Genomic DNA, 18,796 nt, shown 5'->3' with positions numbered 1-18,796 from the left:
TTTAGTGCTGCATCAAATGATCACCTCTTCCATATACTTTCACCCATCCCTAGATGATTTATGATACCTGATACAATGTAAATGCTAGGTAAGGCCGATGCCGCGGCTCACTAGGCTAATCCTCCGCCTACAGCGCTGGCACCGTCAGGGCGCTGGATTCTGTCCCGGTTGCTCCTCTTCCAGTCCAGCTCTCTGCTGTGGCTCAGGTCCTTGGGCCCTGCACCCGCATGGGAGAAGGAAGCACCTGACTCCTGGCTTCAGATCGGCGCAGCGCGTCAGCCGTGGCGGCCACTTGGTGGGGGGGGGGGTGTGAACCAACGGAAAAAGGAAGACCTTTCTCTCTGTCTCTCTCTCTCTCACTGTCTGTCTGACAAAAAATAAATAAATAAATAAATAAATAAAAAGTAAAAAAAAAAATAAATAAAAAAAACAATGTAAATGCTAGGTAAATAGCTATGAAACCTGTATAGTTTAGGGAACAATGACCGAAAAAGAGTGTGTATGTGTTCAGTGCACATGCAATTTCTTTTATTTCACTGTTGGTTGACTCACATGCAATTTCTTTTATTTCACTGTTGGTTGACTCCATATATGTAGAATTTAAAGATACAGGAGGGCTGACATAGCTGATGAATGGTACCCACACTTGGAATATCCAAATAATTCAATAAAACAATAATTCAGTTAAATAGGATCACATGCAGGTATATGATCAATTCAAAGTACAAAAGAGACCCATGTATTTTAGAGTCCAAAAAGCTCATTAGGGATGGGCATTTGGCCTAGCAGTTAAGACGCTGCTTGGGACACCTGCATCCCAGAGTGCCTGAGTTCAGGTCCCAGCTCTGATCCCAATGCTAGCTTCCTGCTAATGTGCACCCTAGAAGGCAGCAGACGGTGGCTCAAGTAGCTGGGTCCCTGTAACCCACATGGGAGACCTGGATTGAGCTCCCAACTCCCAGCTTCGGTCCCAAGCCAGGGACCATTCTGGGAACCAGCAGATGGGATGTCTCACCCTGTCTCTCTGCCTCTCAAGTAAAAATGAATAAATACATGTGTTTTCATTTGTTGTTTTTTTTTTTTTTTTTTTTTTTAAAGCTCATTACTATGCCTTCAGATTCTACAGTGGAACCAGGTACCACCTGTCAAGTTTTGATGTAGCATCAAAAGGAGTATCCAGTTTTTGAAAAGGCAATGAAGTTCTCCTTTTCCAAATAGGTACTAGTGAGGCCATTATTTTCCTTACTTATTTCAACCAAAATTATTTCAAGTTGTTCTCCATGTTAATTTCTAATGGGTAAAGACTTAGATACCACTCCCATCAGAAAAAGCTCCTGGGTGTCCTTGGGAATTTTTAAGAGCAGCAGGGAGCAGGTTCTCAGAACAAACAGTTTGGGGACCACAGTTTGCAGGGCTGCCTGATGAAATGAAGGCAGCCAAGCTCAGCATTCGCCCCACAGCAGCAAGGCTGCTTTCCTGCTCCATTAGGCATGAATTAAGCAGCATGCCATCGTGATTCCTGCTCCAGTCACACTTGCCTGTCATGGTGTAAAAGCGGTTAATGCTAAACTTACAAGTTTAAGAAAGGCATGCCATACGTTAATCCAGAACAAACTTATCAGGATTAATGGGACTGGAATGCATAGCGAATAAATGCATTAGGAATGCTTTTCTTAAACCCAGGAATGTTCCAACCGACTTACTCTAACTTTTCAGACTTGAGAATTCCTTTGTTAAAAAGCAAAAACAGCAGAGTAATGAAAATGCTATACTTCATGACTTAAGAATTCCATTTCATGTATTTCATAAATACAGCCAGCAGCATTCCAGCACTGCCTCTGAACGGCTTCCAGGAGCACGTGGGAACTGTAAAAATGGGATTGAGACACCATGTGGCCGTACCGTAACATATTAATAGCAAACACCTGGCACACCAAGGCCAACTACATACATAAAATAACCTGAAAGCATCAGCAAACATATCCCACTTTACAATTTGTAAATCAGAAGCAGTCAGATCTTCCCATGAGGTTTAGTGAAGGGAACCGCTGTAAATGCCTTTCAACTTATTTTATTCAACATAATGGCCAACTCTGGGGCAATTTATGCAACTGCTTTGCCTGTGGATGCATTCTTACACTACTCTTCATTCAACAAATATGTCTTATGCCAACAACAGCTCTAGAACATGGAGGTACAATAGTGAACTTACTAGGCCAAAATCCCCATCTCAATGGCATTTACGTTGTATTGCTCAGAATATTTGTTAAAAAAAAAAAAAAAAAAAGAAGGAAGGATGAAACACTAACCAGATGTGACAAACTTCTGATCTCCCAAAGCAATACAAGAGATCATGAGAAATAAGGGCACCCTAACCATATAAGCAGGTGCTCCAGTACACAACAAGGGCAGCTATTATGGTTTTTGGCAACTGGAGCCGAGGAATCTGACAAATGAAGCCTGCTACCAACAATCACACGTGAAGGCTGGTAAGGGATTCATGTTCAGTCTACGGGCTTCTGCTTCAATCAATAACTCTGGTAAGGGATGGCTGTTTAGGCTGGCAGTTAAAATGCCAGTTAAGATGTCCACATCCCATTTTAAAGTGTTTGCTTCAAAATTCAGCTCCTGTTCCTGACTTCAGCTTTCTGCCAATGAACACCTGGAGAGACAGCAAGAGATGGTTCACCTGGATGATCACTGACATCATAAATAAGAGTGTCAATGGTTAAATCAACAACAGAAGTCACTGTGTACTTGCTCCCCATGTAGGACCTCTGTCCTTAATGAGTTGTACTATGAGAATTAATGGTAAAACTATTCTTCAAACAGTACTTTATACTTTATGTGTCTGTGTGGGTGCAAACTGTTGAAATCTTTACTTAGTATAAAGCTGATCTTCTGTATATAAAGATAATTAAAAATTAATCCTAATGAAGAATGGGATGGGAGAGGAAGTAGGTTGTGGGATGGGAGTAGGGGTGGGAGGATGGGTATGGGGAGGAAGAACCACTATAATACAAAAGCTGTACCTATGAAATTTATATTTATTAAATAAAAGTTTTCAAAAGAAAGACTGGCTCAAGGGCCCAGGTCCCAGTCACACAGGTATAAGATTGGATTGGGTTTGCAGTTCCCAGCTTCAGACCATCCCAGACACAGTAGTTGCAGTCATGTGAGGAGTGCCAGTGGATGGGAACTGAGTTCCTTTGGGATAGCCTAGGTCCTACAGCATAGCCACGAGGACTCCCAAGAAAATGGTGTGTGTGTGTGTGTGTGTGCATGTGTGCCAGTCTTAGAAGGAGGACCTTAGTAGTTTATAAAAGCACATGACTGTAGCTTGCTAACTGGAAGTTCAATTTTTCTTTTGGCATGAATACTGTTTTGAAATTTCCATGTCAGTTTGTTATGTTTGTTAAGAGGGACCACTGGCTTAGAGGCTCAAATAACTTGGCTGTTCCAGGAAAGAGAAAGAGGATGGATAAGGCCCTCTGTATCCCTATGAGCACAAGCCTCCAATACTCACCAAAGAACTCAAAACTGGGGCAGCACTGTGATGTAGCAGGTTAAGCCACTGCCTGCAGCACTGGCATCCCATATGGGCCCTGGTTTGAGTCCCCACTGCCCTACTTCTGATGCAGCTCCTTGTTAATGTGCCTGGGAAAGCAGCAGAGGATGGCCCAGGTGCTTGGGCCCCTGCCACTCATGTGGGAGACCCAGAAGAAACTCTAGTTCTTGGCTTAGGTTTGCCCTGGGTCCTAGCCATTGCGGCCATTTGGGGAGTGCACCAGAAGGAAGATCGATCGATTGATCGATCGATCTCTCTCTCTCTTCCTCTCTTTCAAATAAATAAAATAAACCTTTAAAAAAGAAACTCCCAATTGTCCTCTAAGGCTCTCCCAGACCCAAATCCTTCCCCCCTTCTTCCTGAACTGATCCTGCAGTGCGGACACCGCAGGGATGGCATGGAGAACTGACCATCCCATGGCTGGTGGCTGTCCCGGCCGATCCTCTAAGAACTGATGATTCCAGAGAGGCTTCCTGAACCACAGGAACTTGGGCAGGATCCCCGCTATCCTTCAGCCTTCCAGTCTCGGTCAGGCACATTTGAATCTTACCCTGAAGAAATACCTGAAGTTGTATACTCGTGAGGGGCAGACTGGATGGTGAGAGAAACCACAAGGCTTGCACGCACTGTGTCACGCTCCCTTGCACTCCCACCTGACCTGCCGCTGCTGACATCCACGGTTCTTCCGCAGCACACAGCAGTCCCACCAGCTCCGTCTTCCACCCACAGGGAGCAGATTTTACAGCTACAACCCAACAGTTCTCCCGGCAGCCTCGGAATGCATCCCAGTCAACACTTCACCTCTTCTCCTGATTCTTTTATTATTTTACTTTTTGCACAGATAAAATTATACCTGTATATTTATTATGTATGATATTTTTAAATATATGTACACTGTAGAATTAATTACTAAGTCTGGCCAATTGATGTAGGCTTTACCTCACAGTTACAATTTTGGTGGCCTTGTCCTAATTTCTAATGTCCATTCCGATTCCACTTTTAATGGTATCTACCCCAGTTCCTATCCTCTCCCTAAGGTGGCAAAATTTCAATGTAAAAGCTGTCTGAAAGACTATACAATCTATACAGACATTTGTGGTTCTAAAATACTTACGGGGTGGGGGTGGGCGGAGAACTAAAAATTCTAAAGGAAACGTGGTCAAGGAAAAAAGATATTTCTCTCCCAGCCAATGAGATGACAGAGAACTTCTTTATTTGACACCTGAGAGTGTGCAAAATGAAATCCAAAATTCTAAGAGGTGGAAGGTAGCAATGAGGAACCTCAAGCAGAAATCCTCTGGGTTTATAAAAGGAAAAAGTGACCAGGGCAGGAGGACACTGGAGAGAGAGGTGTAGGCATAGTGACCAGGGCTGGACGGGGGGGAAGATGGGGGGACGACATGGATTTTCCATGCGGTCATTTCTTTCCTGCACCTTACATGCTCTCGCCCACCCACCACCCTCTGAGTCCCACCTGTGGCCCAGCACCGTGAAGTCAGTTACCCCACCCAGTGCCGATCCCATACACAAAGGCTCAAGTTTCTGTGAAGCACCTACTGCATCATCAAACGTGTGTGCCCGTTCCCAAGGCACCGCAGGCCTGTGGTCTCATTCAGTACTGGAACCACGCCTCTGATGGTTAAACAGCTCTGTCATTCACTCCCCCATACACAGGAAAAAGGCCAATGTGGGAAGGGGGTGTGAAGGAGAGTCTTGGCTCCACGCTCAGCCTGTCTTGCTCTCAATCCACTCTGATGCTCCAGGACGTTTGCTGCTCCTGAAATCCGCAGGAGACTTACAGTGGGGCCCGCAGGGCAATGGGCCATGGCGTAATTACAGTGGAGTGCAATTACACACAAGCCTGCTCCTCCCACTCAGCAAACACAGCAAGATGCACAGATAGCATAGCTTCTGAACATGACTTTGGTTTTAATCTCTGCTCACCCACTGACGAGCTGAATGAACTTGGGCAAATTATTCCCCATCTCACTTTCCCTTTCCTCACTTCTCCAAAGGGGAAACCATTGCTGAGCTTCCAGAATTGTTTGGCGAGGGGGAGCACATAAATATATCAGGTGTTTTTAAATGAATACATTCTGAGAGAATTTCTCTAAATAAATGATGCAATTCCAGAAACACTTTCTCTTCATTTCATTCTGTTCTTCAATCACATGCTGACATTTGGGAATTTCTCTAACCAAGCAGGTAATGAGCAATAGCAACAGAAAAATACAGCCAGGAGGAGCCGCTGTTTAAAGAAATCCTTCAGTTTAAGGCAAGAATTGTTTGAAGCGTGAATAATCGGCTCGATTACACCTTTGTCGATATTTTAGGGTCATCTGGGGCCCCCATCCTGAACTTGCACATTTGCTGTTTCTGTCTGCCAGGGACTCCACCCAGAGTATAAAACCCAGTCTCCGCCGATGAGAAGGTAAGGGAGCTACTTGGAAGCCCAGGGTCAGCTGGGAAATGAGCAATGGATGGAGAAAGGCAGCCTGGGGGAAGCACAGGGTGGCGTGAACAGACCTGGCTTGGAGTGGTCAGCAGAGCAGGCACGCCCTGGACAGAAGCTGGAGCAGCTCTAAGGGCCCAGGGGCAGCTCATCCCCTGGCCTCACAAGACGAGGGCTGGAACTGCTGTGCGGGGACTGCGTCACACCTTCTGCAAAACCTCTTCCAGCCCTGTGCCAGCTGCCCTTGGAAGCACACACTCCATGGCCCCCACTTACACGTCTCCCATGACTCAGCAAATATATTCTATGGTCCCTTATATACAGGCCCTCTGTGCCAGCTGTTCTTGGAAGCACACACTCCACGGCCTCCACTTACACATTTCCTGTGACTCAGCAAATATAATCTATGGTCCCTTATACGCAGGGTCCCCTGTGCCAGCTGCCAGGGCCCACTTGGATCTATCAATCCACTAGGAAAACAAGCCTCTTTGGCACCTGCCTGCTCCTCGCAGAGGAGCCTGGGAAGACAGCACTCCCCATGCAGGCCTGCAGCACTCTCCCCAGGATGCAGGCCATATTCCACCTGCTAGTTCCCTTCTCCCAGCATGTTCTAAAACAGCTGCACCTACACAGAAGAGTCCTATGGGTGTGGGCCAAAAAGCCATCCCTATACCTAACCCTCATCACTCCCAAAAGGCAGTGGGTTCATTCATTAAGCTACCTCTTGGCCAAGTTAAGGCCAAAGTCATTTTCTCTTTCTGGGACCAGAGAAATTGGGCCATCAAAGCCTAAAATGGAGGTCAGCATTGCGACATAGTGGGTAAAGCCACCGCCTGCAATGCCAACATCCCATTTGGGCACCAGTTTGTGGCCCGGCTGCTCTATTTCCCATCCAGCTCACTGCTAAAGGCCCTGGGAAAAGCAGCAGAAGATGGGCCCCTGCCACCCACATGGGAGACCTGGAAGAAGCTCCTGGCTCCTGGCTTTGGCCTGGTACAGCCCCAGCTGTTGCGGCCATCTGAGAAGTGAACTAGCAGATGAAAGATTCTCTCTCTCTCTGACTTTTAAGTAAATAAATCTTAAGAAAAACAAAAGAGGACGGCGGTGATGTTGCATCAGTGAACTACACACTTCAAAGTGGTTATAATGGTAAATTATGTGCATTTTACCACTCGCAAAATGCTTATAATCCAAAAACAACATTCAAGACCAAAAGGGTTCTTCAAAAAGTTAAGCACAGAGGCACAAAATGTTTGATCCAGCAATCCCACTCCTAGGTATATTCCCAGGAAAGGTGAAAGCCTTCATCCACACAAAAACCTGTAGCCAAAAAAACAGAAACAACCTAACCACCATCAACTGATGAATCAGGGGGTACACAGAATATGGCAAACTCATGTGATAGAATATTATTTGGCCATGAAAAGGATTAGAGCTCTGACATATGCTACCACATGGATGAATGCTAAGTCATGATGCAAATGAAAGAAGCCAGGCCCCAAAGGCCACAGGCTGTGCTAGTTCACTTACACAAAATGTCCCAAATAGAGATGGAAAGGAGATTAGTGGTTGCCTTGGGCTGGGGTGAACATGGGAGGATGAAAGGAAGAGTGATACCTCATGGTACAGGGTTACATTTAGGGGTAGTGAAAACGCTCCCAGATTATGGCGATGGCTGCATGCTCCTGTGACTACACTAAAAACCCATGAAGCTACATTTTATGTGGGTGAACACTAGAGTAGGCAGATCATATGTAATAAAGTTGTTTTTACAAGAATCCCACTCCACAGGGACCAAAGTATAGTTTTTCTATTACCCTTGCCCAGGCAGACTCAACAACCTCTACAGCAGTTCCTGGATCAAGCTGTAGTTTCTCCCACACACTTCAATTCTGTTGCAAGTCAAACCTCTACCACCCACGTACCCCCCAAAATCAATCATTATTGCTTGGTTGCAGTTGGTAAAAGGTTCTTCACTCTGCTTGCACACACCGTTTACCATATGCAATACTCATTTTGCTTGTGGAGTTTCACAAATGTGAAATTAGCTCCTATGTAATAAAGCCTCCCCTCCTGACCCATGCAGCTCCATCTTTCATTGTTCTGTGACACTGCAAACATAGCCCCAGTTTTAATATGCAGTTTAAATATTTCAATGGTGGCAGGACACAGAATAACAAACTTGAGAGGATGGTGGCGTCTGTTGGTTTATGCAACATGATTGAAGCTTTCATCTCCTAACAGGGTGAAGGGAGATGGATAGCAGCCCCTCCCACTCTGTGAACATACACAGTCCAAGCTCTGGGAGGGAAGGCAAAATAAAACCTCATCAGCCTTTGGCACAATCTTTAACATATAAATGTTTTAAGCAATTAAAAAGAGGTAGAATGTTACTGAAAATTATATATTAAGGTACTGAATTTCTAATAGTTAAGTATTTATATTACTTTGCAATATTGTGCCATCAGTAATTATTTTAGAGGCAATATTTTGTTCCTTTTCAGGGGAGTGGCTGCATTCTCATCTATCACTGGGGAGTATATTCTTTATACTGCTTTTGAAATTAATAGTAGAATATTAAGGGTACAAACAGATTTAGGAAACAATAAAAACATTGCATGTGCAAAAAAAAAAAAAGCAGCAGCAGCAGCAGCAGCTAGGGTAGGTAGGTGGTTAGCTTAGTGATTAAAATGTCACTTTGGGATGCCAGCATTCCACATTGGATTGCCTGGGTTTGAATTTTGCCTTTGCTTCTAATTCTTGCTAATGTACAACCACATGGGAGACCTGGATTAAGTTCCCAGTTCTTGGCTTTTTGTGCCTGGTCTAGTCCCCCACTACTGCAGACATCTGGGCAATGAACCAGCTGAGAGGAGATGCATGTGTCTGTCTGTCTGTCTCTCTCCTCCTCCTCTCTCAAGCAAATAAAATGAATTACAAGGTTTTTTTTTAAAGATACCTGTATCCCACATTGAAGTACCTGGCTTTGATTCCTCACTCCAGTTCCTGGTTCCAACTTCCTGCCAGTGCAGACCCTGGGAGGCAGCAGCGACCACTCCAGTAGTCAGGTTCCTACCACCTGGACGGAGCTCCCAGATATCAGTGCTGGTCAGCCAAGCCCAGCAGCAACTGCCGGGCATCTGGAGAGTGAACAAGTGGATGAGAGTGTCCTCACTCACTCGTTCTTTCAATAAATAAATTAAAAAAAGCTCGCCAGGGAGAATAAAGTGTCTTCACCTTGGTTCAGCATATTCCTAAGGCCATCAGGGGTACTCCAAGGCAAAGAAGGCCCCCAGGCTGAGAAAAGCCATGCCCAGCTCACCGAGTTCCTGGCAATTTGGGATTACTCTCCACCCTGCATGTTCTGAATGGCCACAGGGCTGGGGCATGGCTTTTCGTCTAAGGCACATCGGACAAGGTGAGCTCCTGCAACACTCGTGGGCGTTTATAAGCTGCTCCGTACAATCTCCTGCAGGCAGGTGTCAGCCCATCCCTTCCCTCCTACGGATGCTCCTGGACAGCTCAGCAGCTCCAAAGAACCCAGGAAAGACAAATGAGCCTTGGATGTGGCCCATAGCCCGCGAGAACAGCTGCGCTTCAGGGAAAAGGTTGCCTGTGCCAGTTGTAATTACCAAAGGGAATTAAACAAGCACTTGCAAGCCTCAGTCTCTGGTCTCTGCACTTCTTTTATAGACATGCGGTGATTTGTTCTCCTGGGGCTGAATCCCTGGCTGTACCGCTGCAGTTCTGCACAGGAGCACACGCAGGGACACAGAACCTGCATGCCATTGAGGGGGAAGTCGCCCCAGGCTCAGGGAGTGGTTCATGACTCCTGAGAGCTCCCAGCCAAGGGACCACTGTCCCCTGGTGGGGCAGGCTGGGCAGGGCACTGCACGCCCTGGGCCCTAGCCAGAAAGGACTCAGTCAGAAACTGACCTTGCCCTCTCATGTCTTCCACCAGTCTTATACCAAATTTCTTCTAGAGGCTGCGAGAACATTCTCACCTGTGTGAAACGAACCCACCAGGGTCCATCTACAACAGGAGAGGATGTTGGGAAGTGACCCCACCTCACTGCAGTGTTTTCCTTAAAGGAAACTTTTTGCCATTTAAACTTTTTACCATTTAAACATTTAAATTACCATTTATATATTTACACAAAGGTCTTCAAAAAAACCTCCTGGAAAATGTGTGGTACAGAAAAGCTGCATTTTTAAAAAAATTTTTGGACCAAAATAAACTTATCTTTTAGCTCCACCTTTTATGAACTCTTTGAAGCACCCCCATACTCTCACAAACAAATGCAGCACCATCAAAATGATCAGGAATCAGATGCTAACTCGTCCTTATCAGCTGATTTTGGGAGAGCCAGCTGTGCGTGGGGGGGCCCTGCTGGCTACAGCCTCCAGGTGTGGGGGGGGGGCTCCTGATGTGTCACTGACCTGTTTGTTCTAAACACAACTGAACACATACCTGTTAAAATACAAATGCTCATTTGTGCATTCCCTAAAATCATCTTGCACGCAGGCAAAAGGCACGCTTAGGAAAACAATAATAGTCTAGCAGCCAGCAAACTGACACGTGGCCCATTTTTGTGTTGACCATGAGTTAAGAATGGATTTATTTTCTACAGTTGGCTAAAAAAAAAAAAATAAGAGGATGAGGAGGAGGGCAGGGAGAGGAAGACGAGAATTCTGGCAATTAATGTGATGGAGACCACAGGTGTCCTGTAAAAGCTGAAATACTGACTACTTGGTCCTTCACAGAAGCTGTCTAAGCCCTGATCTAGTCTATACCAGTATTTTACCAAGAGACAACTCAAGTCCAAATACACCCAGTGACACAGAGCCCGAGACCTGTGTTCAAGTGTTTCTAAGTGAAGAATTACCAGAGAAGCCATGAGTGTAAACACATTCAAAATGGGCCTCTGCCCATTGTTTTTTTTTTTGTTTTTTTTTTTTTTTGTTTTTTTTTTTTGACAGGCAGAGTGGATAGTGAGAGAGAGAGACAGAGAGAAAGGTCTTCCTTTTGCCGTTGGTTCACCCTCCAATGGCCGCCGCGGCCGGCGCGCTGCGGCCGGCGCACCGCGCTGATCCGATGGCAGGAGCCAGGAGCCAGGTGCTTTTCCTGGTCTCCCATGGGGTGCAGGGCCCAAGCACCTGGGCCATCCTCCACTGCACTCCCTGGCTACAGCAGAGGGCTGGCCTGGAAGAGGGGCAACCGGGACAGAATCCGGCGCCCCGACCGGGACTAGAACCCGGTGTGCCGGCGCCGCTAGGCGGAGGATTAGCCTATTGAGCCGCGGCGCCGGCCGGCCTCTGCCCATTGTAACAGATTTTAAGAACTCAGTCTTGTCTAGGGAGAAGACATTTGGCCTGGCGGTTGAGTCGCTGGTTAAGACACCTGCATCCCGCATCACAGGGCCTGGGTTCAATTCCCAGCTCTGGCTCCTGAGTCAAGCTTCCTGTTAACATGCACCATGGAGGCAGCAAGTGATGGCTCAAGAATGTGGGTCCCTGTCACCCATGTAGGAGATGTGGATTGAATTCCTGGTTCCCAAGTTCAGCCCTGGCCCAGCCCAGCCATTGTAGGCATTTGAGAAGTATACCAAAGAATAGAGAGCTTGCTCTTTCTGTCTGTTTCTCTGCCTCTCAAATTAAAATAAATAATAATTTTTTTTAAAAAATTGAGTGTTGACTAAAGTAAACAAAAATATGAGACCGCACAACTCATCCAACTTGTGTTTGTCCTCAGCACACCCAGGGGCACCTGGCACAGTGCTGAGTCCTGAAATCACATCCTGTCTGCCCCAGGGCCACTCACCCACCCACCATTATGAAGCTCACCTGTGTGCATCCCAAGACCTCCACCTGCATACGGGAGGGGAAGGTGAATCAACAAAGCTCACGCCTCCCCACAGCCAACTGTGGCCACCACACCCTCCCCTTCCCAGAAGGCCCAGGGGCAGGGGGTGCCCAGGGCCCCTCCCTCTCTACTCTAGGCTACTAGCACCTTGCCCTGCCTTTGCAAACAGTCGCTTCATTAAACTTCCCTCAATCCACCCCATTTGAAAACGCCGTCTGCTCCCTGCAGCTACTAATGCCAACTCTCGCAGTGCAGGTTCTAGGTCCACTCCAAGCCTGACTGACGGGCCACACGGGCTCCCAACCGGCAGAGCCTTGAGGAGCCCTCCTCTCTAGCAAGTACAGCAGACTGACCGGCACTCCCCCAGGCCCCACAAACTCCTCCAGGGGGCCTCAGGACCGCTGAGGATGTCACCCTGCACTACCGAAACGCATTTTCTTTGCCAAAGTTCTTCCATTTAAGTTCCTATCTGAGCAGCTGGCACACTGCACACACCACGCTAGGCCATCCACACACGCGGAGAAGCAGCAATCAATCCTCATTTCACGCCAGGGGAAAGGCGGGCCTCAGGTGGTGCTCAGCGGTGTTATTCAGAGTTCTAAGTGGCCGATGTGGCCTGCCTCTGTAAGTAATCGCTTGGTTAAACAAAGAGTTGTTCCCCCGGATGCACACCCACGGCCTGCCAGGCGAAAGAGCGGACACAAGGAGGCTGCCCACCAGTCTGTCCGTGGACATCTGCTTGCATCACCCAAAGTAAAGAAGGAAGAAAAGTTTTCTGACATAATATAGAGGCTCCCAGACACCCCAATCACACCATCATACACCTGGATCAGCCACAGTGTGAGGACATCCAGCAGCTCTCACCCGAGTGTGAATCCTGGGCGGACCATTCACAATGTACCACAGGGTAAAGTGAGCCAGGGGTTGCACTGGAGAGCGGTCCCTCTCCTAAGGCTCCTCTGCCCTGAACTCGGCCTGGAACAGGATGCCCTGGGCCCAGCAGCTCCTACTAAGCTGTGTTACTCGGCCAAACTGAGTACACACTGTGAATAAACACTTTCCAGGCCAGTGCTGTGGCACCGGCAGCTCATATGGGCACTGGTTCTAATCCCGGCCACTCCTTTTGCAATCCAGCTCTCTGCTATGGCCTGGGAAAGCAGTGGAGGATGGCCCAGGCACTTGGACCCCTGCACCCACGTGGGAGACCCAGAAGAGGCTCCTGGCTCCTGGCTTTGGATTGGCTCAGCTCCGGCCCTTGCAGCTATTTGGGGACTGAACCAGCAGATGCAAGATCTTTCTGTCTTTCCCTCTCACTGTCTATAACTCTACCTCTCAAATAAATAAAATCTTTAAAAAAAAAAAAAAACATTTTCTTGTGCCCCAGGTTTTGTCTGCTCTTTGACCTGATAAGGAGTCAGCAGGCCTGCCTGCCCCAGTTGTGTTGCCTTGGGCAAGCCTCTGGCTGTCTCTGATTCAGTTCTGCCACCTGAGGCTGGGAAGATGACACACACTTCCACCTCCACCCCACCCCATCCTCTCGCCAACGTCAGGATCAAAGAACAGAGTTATGACAGTAGCTAAAATCTCAGATTTAAAGATTCCAGTTATCATGGCCAAGATACTTAGCGTTTCTGAGCCCCTTCTATGTGAAGCACTTACATCATAGTGTCAGTTCAAGTCCTAGCTGCTCTGCTTCTGATCCAGCTCCCTGCTAACGTGCCTGGGAAAGCAGCGGAAGATGGCCCAAGTCCTTGGGCCCCTGCCACCCACATGGGAGACCTGGATAGGTTCCAGCTCTCAGCTTCAGCCTGACCCAGACCCAGCTTCTGTGGATATTTGAGGATAGAAGCTCTCTCTCATTCTGCCTATCAAATAAATAAATTTTAAAAAATAAGAAAAAAATAGTGACAAGCACTTGGAAAACAGTAAGTACCATGCATTTGCTATATTATTAGTTTCTTAACTGTAAGAGACCTCAGGAAGCAGATGTGTAAACTGCTGATTAACACACATGTCTCACACTGGAGTGCCCAGGTTCAGTTCCCACCTCTGGCTCCTGACTCCAGCTTCCTGCCAGGGCAGATCCTAGAAGGCAGCAGTGGTGGCTCGAGTGAGCAGGCTCCTGCCCTCCATGTGGGAGACATGGACTGAGTTGTCAGCACCAGCAGAGCACCAGCAGGTGTAGACATCTAGGGAGTGAACCAGCAAGACACAGCCCTTTGTCTCTCTCTGCCTATCAAATAAAAAATTGTAGAAGTGAGATCATATTAGTGCCAATTTACAAAGTGCTATGAAGATTATCCAAAATGGTAACTGTAGTTTTATTACATGAAAGTACTTTTGTCTTTGACAAAGCACAACACAAATAAGCCATTTTAAAAAATAAAAGTCCAGTTATTGTTTATGTCCACCTGCCCTCATTCAGATAATTGAAGATTTGAGGGTTGTGGCCCTAAATACTAAAATGGACTTTATTAAAAACATAAACAATATGGGGAAGTTGAAAAAGCATAAATAATGAATGAATTCTTTGCCCCAGATTTGCATTTGAAAACAAGTAACTATTTCAATGTCCCGATTTCCTTAGCTCCAGTAACTGAAGCTCTTTGCTGTGCTAGCACTGCTGAGCTGGGGGAGGGGCAGGAGTCCTGGTGGTGACCACAGCCACCCTGCATCCCCAGGATGCCTTCCAGACGCTAGAAGCAGCGGACACGTGTTCCGTAGTGGTCACGCCCATGGATGTCCCCGCTCTGCCCAGAGGCCTTTTTATCTGGGGCTGGGTCTTGGGCCAAACTTGGAAGCTTTCACTTTGATTAAGACAATGAAAAACTGGCTGCACCTGTTCCACGATGGGGGCAGCATCTCCTACTTCTTGTGCTCTGAACTCAGGAGGTGAAGAAACAGAGGCCACCTTCCCCGTTGCAGGAGGTCTGGACGCTCACAAAGCCCCAGTATTTGTTTTGCCAAACTGTGTATACATTCAGTTTGGAAATGTTTGTTTTCCATGTCCCGCTGTACATCTCTGAAGACAAATGATGAAAGGATAATATCAAGGGCATTTGTTTTTTACTCATCCCCCTCCAACCTGATTATATGAACCAGTCTCACTTCCTGCCTTTTAACTTACATCTGTGGCCACGCAGCATACACTCTCCTTTGTTGCCCTTTATGTGTTCCGTGTCACTTCAAAACCCTTCTTCAAAGGAAAGGTCAAAGTGAAATGTCACCGAGAAGGATGCCAGATGGCCAGTGGCCAGGGAGCCCAGACGTGAGGCTACCTGTGGCGTGTGATGCAGGCACGAGGCAGGTGGGGAGGGCCTGGCAGCTGCTCTGGGCCCCCCAGCATGGCCCTAAGGTCGACACTTGTCTAGAACACCTGATCTACCTCTGAGTCACCCTCATGCCAGGAGCAGCCCAACCAAGCAACTCAGGCCCCCAGGGCGCAAAGGCTCCAAGCTGGGATCCTTTACCAAAGAGTGAGCTACAGGCAACAGAAAAAGCAGCTGCGATCGCTGCCCTCGAGGGACTGGGAATTTAAGAGGGGAGAAAATACAGAGTCCCTCCTCCCCTTCAGACCAGGATGCCTGAAACCAGGGACCATACTGAACCCTAAACACAGGTGCACTATGTTCCTACACCTACACACCTATGATAGGTAATTTATAAATCAGGCAGAGAGAGAGAGAGAGAGGGTCACGGTAAATTCACGATAAAATAGAACATTTACGGGGCCAGCACTGTGGTGTAGCGGGTAAAGCCATCACCTACAGTGCCCGCGCCGGTTCGAGACCCGGCTGTTCCACTTCCCATCCATCTCTCTGCTATGGCCTGGGAAAGCAGTAGAAGAAGGCCCAAGTCCCTGGACCCCTGCACCAACGTGGGAGATCAGAAAGAAGCACCTGGCTCCTGGCTTCGGATCAGCACAGCTCCTGCCGTTGCGGCCATCTGGGGAGTGAACCAGCGGAGGGAAGACCTCTCTCTCTCTCTCTGCCTCTACTTCTCTCTCTGTGTAATTCTGACTTTCAAATAAATAAATAAATCTTTAAAAAAAAAAACAATTACAGCAAAATACTATGACAAAAGTTACGCGCATGTGGGCTCTCTTCCCCTCACAAAGTATCTATTTAATATTTTTGATGCCAGTTGACCACAGAAAGTGAAACTGTGGCTAGTGGGGCACCATATTGTATAAAAAGGCATAAAAGAGACCACGTAGGAGGACGTCCGCAAGTTGGGCAGGGTCGGACACGGCAGGCAGCCACCGGGGTGCGTGCTCCGGGCTCAGGGGCCTGAATGAGAAGGGAAAAGCCACGGAGAGACGAGGGCGGGACTGACCGCAGGCCAGGGCCGAGGTGGGAATGAGTCTGACTGGAAGAAATGCCACACCTGGCCGTGGAGGTGACAGAGACCTAGGGGAGAGGCTAGCGCGGGCCGCGCCTTCTCCGCCTGACGGGCTCTGCTCCACTGGACGTCCGCGGGCGACCGGAAGTCCATGAACGACGTGAACAGGAAACGATGGAACAGCGCTGGGCATGATGGGAAACAGAAGGGAGGCCCACGGACACGCTTCCGCAGACCAACGGGCCAACGCACACGGCTGCCGCAGCTCGACTCTGTGTGGCAAAAGAGCCCCACTAGCAAAATTGGAGAGAAACTGGACTAAGGAATGAGTGGTACAAAAGAAACAGTGGCCGAAGCCAAAATAAAGTCAGGTGGCTGATACATACGGAAACCTTGATGGAAAACCTAAATGGAAAATAGTCTGCCCAGGTGAGCCTGGTTTCGGGAAAAAAAAAAAAAATGGGAGCCTTCAATCACTTATCTGTACTCTGAAAACTTCATGACTTAACTAAAGTTCACGCAGGAATACTTTCATCAGAAATTCATGGGGGGATGACGTATTTCTGATCACCTGATCATAAATTAGTCAGAATATCTGCAGATCCGAAAGCAGGGCTCATCACAAAGCCCTGTGTTCTGGCAGAGCAGATGGAAACTTCTGGGCCACAGCTGGGAATGTGAGAACCTGAACCCAAGACCAGGGAGCAGGAGTTGCCAGGAGCGAGTTCACTGGGAGGAGGCAGCTGGGGGGTGGGGGAGCTTATCTGGGAGCCAGAGGAGGAAGCACAACAGGAGTGAAGGAGAAAAGCACAGTTTTAAGAAGGCCCAGGCAGACGATGGACTTCTCTGAAGCCGCACAATATCTGACCTCATGTGTCTCCCTTAAGGCACACCCTCACCTCACAAAGCAGGCCAGGTGCCAAAGCGTGGCAAGTATTGATAGCTTAGTGCCAGATCAAATATGGGAGAACTTCAAAGAGCTGGTGGAAAATGGAATTAAAAGATAAGTTTCTTTTGGCATTAAAAAAAAACTTGAAATTCATGCAGAGTCTTCCATAATACACATTTTCCATGAACTTTTCAAAGATCCCCCTCATATAGGATGTCCCTGTTAAATGTGAATTTCATATGGAAAACAAATAGTACAATAACTTTGCCCCAAATAAGTCCCAAATGTCACCAACAAATGTGTTAGTATAAAAAGATGATACCCAGAAAGTCCCGTGCTTACCTACACCACTGCTCATTAGCTAACGAAGGGTTACAGCTCTAATGAACCCTTACTAACGTGAAAATATCATAAGTCAAACCTGCTCTGAAGGGGCAGGCGTTTGGCCTAGTACTCTGACACCTGCATCACACATCAGAGTGCCTGGGTTCAAGTCCTGGCTCTGGATCCTGAGACCAGCTTCTTACTAAGACGCATCCTGGGGGAAAGCAGGTGGTAGCTTAAGTCGTTGGGTCCCTGCCAGCCACACAGGAGATCCAGATTGAGTTCCAGGCTCCTGGCTTCAGCCCCATGTTAGTTCTGATGTGGCAGGCATTTGGGGAGTAAACCAGCAGATGGAAGCTCTGTCTCTCTCTGCTTCTCGAAAAGAAAATAACATTGAATCCACCAAATCTGCATATCAGAGCAGTCCCCTCTGACCATGGACCTAAATGGGAGCTGTTGCTTAGCATCCTAAGAAAGACCAAACATTAAGCTGAACACGAGTCAGGGTCTATGATTCAATTTAGTAGGATGTGCAGTACTGCTCTTTGCTAAATCGGAGAACCCCTGTTTGACATTCACAGCTCGGGCATGAACACCACCCCCTCTCCCAAGACATACACACACACACACACATTCCCAGCTCTCCAGCAAGACTCACAAACAGAATCTGTAGAAACTGGGTAGGGCCCAACCACATAAAATATTCCAGAGACACGAGTTGGGGTGAGGACGAACAGATCCCTGGATGGTCTCTTAGAAAGATGCAAATGTGGGGCCAGCGCCGTGGCTCACTTGGCTCATCCTCCGCCTTCAGCTCCGGAATCCCATATGGGCGCCGGGTTCTAGTCCCAGTTGCTCCTCTTCCAGTCCAACTCTCTGCTGTGGTCCAGGAAGGCAATGGAGGATGGCCCAAGTGCTTGGGCGCCTGCACGCACATGGGAGACCAGGAAGAAGCACCTGGCTCCTGGCTTCGGATCAGTGCAGCTCCGGCCATAGCAGCCATTTGGGGGGTAAACCAATGGAAGGAAGACCTTTCTCTCTGTCTCTCCCTCTCACTGTCTGTAACTCTACCTGTCAAATTAAAAAAAAAAAAAAAAAAAAAAAAACAACAAAAAAACAAAACGCAATTGTGAACATGTGGTAGGGGCCGAGTTTACAACAAGATGAAAATCCACGCTAAGAGTCTGACATTCTCTCTAGCTGGCTTAATCCTCAACAAATGGGATTCTGGGCTGACTGCTTGCGGCGTCACAAGTCTGCAGAACTCTGTGGGATGCCGGCCACGAGGGCAGTTAGTTTGGTAACTAACCTGGTGTCAGCACCTGACACCAGGTTATTCCCTGAATGAAGGCATACATG

General features: G+C 47.7%; 1 protein-coding gene across 5 annotated transcripts in view; it reads right to left on the bottom strand.

The window, feature by feature from the left end:
* SLC7A1 (solute carrier family 7 member 1) overlaps positions 1 to 18,796 on the bottom strand; it is an 87,140-nt gene that overhangs the window by 44,197 nt on the left and 24,147 nt on the right. Inside the window, exon 1 of one of the 5 annotated variants that reach the window (XM_070049066.1) lies at positions 13,931 to 14,118. The exons of 3 other annotated variants lie outside the window; for them this stretch is intronic. The gene's annotated coding sequence lies outside the window, so the exon portion shown is untranslated. Of the gene's footprint in view, positions 1 to 9,000; positions 9,152 to 13,930; positions 14,119 to 18,796 lie in introns of those variants that run through there. One more of the 5 variants, XM_070049067.1, reaches the window with a different exon arrangement.

The sequence above is a fragment of the Oryctolagus cuniculus genome, chromosome 9 (genome assembly GCF_964237555.1).
Source record: "Oryctolagus cuniculus chromosome 9, mOryCun1.1, whole genome shotgun sequence".
Taxonomy (NCBI): Eukaryota; Metazoa; Chordata; class Mammalia; order Lagomorpha; family Leporidae; genus Oryctolagus; species Oryctolagus cuniculus.
Note: the sequence above shows the minus strand (reverse complement) of the source record. Positions and strands in the feature narration are given on the sequence as shown.